Source organism: Cornus florida, unplaced genomic scaffold (assembly GCF_030987335.1).
Source record: "Cornus florida cultivar Cherokee Brave unplaced genomic scaffold, ASM3098733v1 CherokeeBrave_3.0.0_Hap2_Chr01, whole genome shotgun sequence".
Classification (NCBI taxonomy): Eukaryota; Viridiplantae; Streptophyta; class Magnoliopsida; order Cornales; family Cornaceae; genus Cornus; species Cornus florida.
The window spans coordinates 29,224,267-29,230,266 of NW_026775571.1; the positions used below are offsets into that span (position 1 = coordinate 29,224,267).

The 6,000-nt window shown below is 37.0% G+C and overlaps 1 pseudogene; it reads left to right on the plus strand.

The window, feature by feature from the left end:
* Nucleotides 1-2,946: 2,946 nt before the first annotated feature.
* LOC132283921 (small nucleolar RNA R71) lies at nucleotides 2,947-3,044 on the plus strand (annotated as a pseudogene).
* The last annotated feature ends 2,956 nt before the right edge of the window (nucleotides 3,045-6,000 follow it).

Below are 6,000 nucleotides of genomic sequence, written 5' to 3' on the forward strand. Positions count from 1 at the left end.
ATTTTAAAAACATTCCCTTGCCAGTTCGATCGATCGAACTGAATTTCAGATCGATCGAACTGACATCAATCTCTCCTCTTAAGTGACAAAGTATTTTTATGATTTTTTATTTTTTTTATTTTTTTTTATAAATATTTTAAATTGAATATATTTTTGGAAAATAAAAATAATAAAATTTAAAATATATATATATTTTTAGAATTTTTGAAATTTAAAACAAAGTCAAAACAAAGTCAAAATTGAAAATCAAAGAACAAAGATCGATCTTTCCAAGATCGATTGCAGAATACCTTCGATCGATCGAAAATGCATAGAATTGAAGAAATGTTTGATCGATGAGACAAAGAGGCTTTTGGATGTAGGTTCAAAATTTTTCTAAGTGTTGGAACTGCAGATTGATCTAATAAGAAGTTGGATCGATCGAAGAAGTTTAGATCGATCTAGGAACAAGTTCGAACGATGGGATAGAGAGCTGACATATGCAGGTTTTGTTTGAACCATTGGACAGAAAGTGATTTGGATGCAGGTTTTGATGCAGGTGGGAAGTTCGACCGATCGAACTCATTTTGAGATTGATCGAACTTATGAAAAATGCTCAATTTCAACATAAAAGTGCATGCAATCCTAATCACAGTTCCTAGCAATGCATATGAACCCAAAGCCAATATCTAGACTTCGCAAGAAATGAAATTAAAGATAGAAATGAGGGAGGAATAGGGTTTTGACACCCTATGAAATGTCTTGCTAGTCTTTAACGTCTCTAGCAAGACGTTGGGCTCTTTTAGCCTGGATCAAACATCTTGTAGTGCATCCCCTCCTTAATGGGGTGATAAGTGCTTTGAACTCCACCCAACAAATGATTATTTAAGGAACTTGTTGGATTAAGCTCGAAAGACGTTTTCGGTCCTTGGTCAAGACAATCTTTGGGCTTCCATGCCCTTTCAAAACAAGATTTTGAAACAACTTTCTTTGGTTTCAAGGTTGAAGATGGACTTTTTGAAATTTTGGTCTCACACAAAAACTCAATTCCTTCACATTTAAGGTCGTGACATTTCTCTATAACATTAATCTCTTCATGCTTATCAAATGAGTTGGGGGTTGGATTGAAAATATTCAACTTTACTTTCATGTGGCCAAATGAAATCTTCATTATCCCCGTCCTATAATTAATGTTGGCATTCGCGGTTGCCAAAAAAGGATGGCCAAGGATAACGGGAATTTGGCTCTTAGGATTTGGGACCGGTTCCGTGTCAATGACAACGAAATCAACGGGAAAGAAGAATTTATCAATTTTAATCAATACGTCCTCAATGATACCCCTAGGCTTTTTGATTGATCGGTCGGCAAGTTGTAAAACTACCGACGTCGGTTTCAAGTCTCCTAAGCCTAATTTGACATATACCGAGTATGGAAGAAGATTAACACTTGTTCCTAGGTCAAGAAGAGCCCGATTAATGATATGATCACCAATGATACATGAAGTGGTAGGTGAACTGGGGTCCTTAAACTTGGGAAGAGTGTTATGCTGCAAAATTGAGCTTACTTGCTCGGTTAAGACCACTTTTCTAGGTGCTTGGCTTTTGTTCTTCCTCTTTTGGGTGCACAAGTCTTTTAAGAACTTGGCATAAGCCGGAATTTGCTTGATTACATCCAAAAGTGGAAGATTGACTTTCACTTGCCTAAACACTTCCATGATTTTATTTACTTTGGCCTTTTACTTGTCATTTGAAATGGATCCTTTTGAGGCATCCGGAAATGGAGCTTTTGGCTCAAAAACCTTTTCAGCATTTTTCTTTGAAGTCTCTTCAACACAATAAGTTTTCAAATCATTTTGCACATCTTTCTTTTCAAAATTACTTTTCAAATCACTTTTCAATACATTATCATTTATATGGTCATGCACATGTAATGAAGGAGGAATATGATATGAAACAGGACGGGTGTCAACTTTTGGTTATACCGGTTCACTCTCTTCATTGGACATACCCACTCGGTTGTCCACAACCTTTCCACTTCTCAAGGTAGTCACCACATTGACATGCTCTATTGTGTGACCTTCCGATGAGGAATGAGTCTCCACAACACATTGTTGCTTTTGTGGGGCATTCAAAGGCATTTTTCCTTTCTCTCTAGCATTTAAAGTGCTAGCTATTTGCCCTATTTGGGTCTCTAGCTTTGCAAAGGATTGAGAGTGAGAATGAAGTAATTGAGTGTTTGCCTCTAAAGTGCCCAAAGCGGTCAAAACTTTCTCTTCAAAAGCGGGACTTCTAACAATTCCTTGGGAATATGATGGTTGATTAGGAAAATGAGAATTAGAAAATTGGTTTCCTTTTGATTGGTATGATGATCTAAAACCTTAGGAACCTTGGCCTTGTAGTGGAGGTGGAATGTACTTTCCTTGAAAACCACCTTGGGAAGGGTTTGAGCCTTCCCCTTGGGTTTTCCAAGAGAAATTCGGGTGATTCCTCCAACTAGGATTCTAGTGATTGCGATAAAGATTGTTCCCTTGATTAGCAAAAACAACATTTGCTTGTTCATGATGCTCACTTTGCACATGTCCATAGGGACAATTGGAAGTAGAATATAAAATACTTGAACAAGTCATACATGTCTCATTAGATGCATGATGAGAATGGTTAGGGAAGGAAGATACTTGATTCGCTGAGTTTTGGTTGATCAAACCTTTGAGATAATGATTTTATTTCAGCGGCAATTTCATTGGAGTGGTTGACTTGATGTAAGCCAACAATTTTCCTACCACTAGAATTTCTACCATTCTTCGAAGATAAAGTACGATGCAAAGAATTTTCACTCATACTCTCATAAAGACACCACACATCATCTTCATGCCTATCAATGTAAGAGCCACCCATGGAAGCATCAACCATGCCTTTGTAATTATCCGATAAGCTCTCAAAGAAATATTAAACTAATTGCCATTTGGGCATGTCATGATGTGGACATTTCCTAAGAAATTCATTAAAGCATCCCATGCCTCATGAAATGTTTCCCCATCCCCATGTGAAAATTCCCTAATTGAAGTTCTAATGGCATTGGATTTAGAAACCAGATAGTACTTCTTCAAGAACTCTTGTTGCATTTCCGCCCAAGAAGTTATTGAAAAAGGCCTAAGATTGTTAAACCAATATTTTGCCTTATCTTTAAGGGTGAATGAAAAAAGTTTAAGCCTTAAGACCTCTTCCGACATGTCTGTATATTTCACGGTGGAACATACTTCAAGAAACCCATCCAAATGCTTGTAAGGTTCTTCACTTGGAAGTCTATGATAGTTAGGAAGCATTTGAATGGTTTGTGGTTTGATTTCATAGTGGTGTGCTCTAAATGGTGGCAATTGAATGCATGTGGGTGCATTATATTCATTAGGCACATAGTGATCTCTTAAAGCAAGGGGAGGATTAACAATTGGAGGTGCAACATGGGCACCTTGGTTGCCTTGAATGATGGGAGGTGGTGGAGCATAGATTGGCCTTGGCATTCCCAATGGAACTTGGCCTTATTGTTGTGGTGAATGAACGAATGGCCTTGGCATGCCTAATGGAACTTGCATGTTATCATGATGCACATTGGGGTGGAGGATACCTTGTTGGTCTATGTGACCAAGGTCCTCCACATAGTCCTCATTGTTAACTTCCATTGATGAAATGGATTAACTAGAACTAGCTCTTCCCCTAGGCTTTCGAACAATGGATTCAAGATGAAAATTTAAAGGGACAAGAGTGGGTCTCAATAATCTACGACCATGCATGCACAATGCGACATGACAAGAAATAATGACAAACACTTCACCTTCACAACAAGTCAATAATCAACAAACTTCCTCCATATACAATGTTCCCATACTCCCATGCTTTAACAACAATATGCAAGAAAAGTAAATTGCCTCCACGCGGGCTCACGATTTATCTAAGAATTGAAATACAAGCCTCCACGCAGGCCGACGATTTAACTAAAGGTCTGAGTAAGAAAAAGCTCACAAAGATCCTTTAGCACTTCGAGTCCAAATTTTTAGCTTTTAGCTTAGCAATCTGATTTTAGCCTTTTTCCTTACTTAGCTCCTTTGCTTGGAATACTCCTTTGCTCACCTTCTTAGCCCAATGCTCCTAGTCAAACAAGAACAAATACAATAAGTAACAATAATTGAAAACAAAGTAAAGATACGATCAAAAGAGTACTAATTCCTAATTAACTCCACAAATACGACGTTGCTAATCAATCAATCCCCGGCAACGGCGCCAAAAACTATGGTGGCTTCCCGAGGGTGCGCACAAAACAATGCATAACACTTTGAGTTTGAAAATTAATATCAAGTGGGCACCATAATTTAAATTTATAAACCGCTTAACACCTATATTATGTAGTATGAATGAGAAAGGATCATCCCAAGGGATTGAGGTATTATACTAGGTTGAGGAATCAAGATTAGGGTTAGTAGGTCGAGTGATCAAAATAGTGGTTGGTGGTTGAATTACACTAAGATGCTATTTAAACTAAAGTGAACAATAATGCAATAAAGAGAATGAAAGAGAGAGAGAGAGATCTTGGGGTTTAGAGATCACCACTAAGCATACTCTTCTACAACTTTAATGAATGATTAATAAGGGGAAAAACATATTGCAACAAAGTGCGTGTGTGTGGTTGTTCCAACAAGTATGGATGACAAATTAAGAATATATTGTCTAAATAACATGGTGGATAGCACAACATATCAAATTAAGCTATTAATCCTTTCTTTAAGCTCACAATCCAAACATATCACAAGGTTAGAGATATATTTTACTTGCTTTCATAAGTATGGAACATCAACAACAAGCATGGATTGTCCTCCCATTTAACAACTACACTACAACTAGGCTAATGACATGAAATTAAACTAATTAAACTAAGGGAGATGTACAATCCATCAAGAAATGAGTATGAACCATCAAATAAACCACAAGAACATGCCATTAAGCACTATGTCTTGACAATCTCTAGATCTATGGTATCAATACACATAGACATGCATCAATAACACAAGAAATAGAGACAAACGCATGAACATCTATTCTAGTATACATAGACATATGGATAAAATGAAATGATCAATTGGAAGCATTAAACCACATAAATAATTGAATAAACAAGATATATATATATATATATATAAAAGTGTCAATACATGAATCACAATACAAATCCCCTCAAAAATACATAAATCAAGAGGTAGAAAGCATGCTCAGGGCTAACACTAGCCCCAAGAGGATGTCTAGCCACTCATGGATGATGTCCTCCAACCCTCAAGGGCAAGCTTCATAGAAGAAATTTGCTCCTTGGTTGATGAAGAGTCTCCAATGGTGTCTCTAGCCTCCTCCTCTCCTTTGCTTCCTCCCTAAGTATTATCTTCTCTAAGTATGTCTATTTTCACTTTTTTTTTTTTTTTTTTTTTTTTTTTTTTTTTTTTTTTTTTTTTCTCTAAAAGTGGCTTATATTCCTTATATAGGTAGGTCAAATATCACCCCAAATGAGCTAGGTTCGTACACCAAAAATCCTCTAATGATTAGATATGAGATAACTTTTAATGAGCTGAAATTTGGATTTTTCTCAGGATTTGGGAGGTTCGATCGATCGAACTTGTGGTGAGACCGATCGAACATGGCTGAGATCTATTGAATTGAAGCTGGATCGATCCTCAATGGCGGCGCCTTTTTGGATAAAAATAAATCTGAGATATTTTGAAGATATTTTTGGGAAAAGGACAAAAGTGGTTGGTAGGGTGGTACAATTGGATAAGATCTGACATGTGGATAAGGACAAGAAAGTTCGATCGATCAGAGAATGATGTTGGATCGATCGAACTTGTGGGATCTCTGAAGATGACTTTATGGCCTGGATCTATCTTGAAGTGCTGAGATCGATGAAAGTTGGATCGATCGAACTTTTCTTGAGATCGATCGAAGTGCTGAAATTCCACATTTTGCTTCCTTTTGCTCTACTTTACTC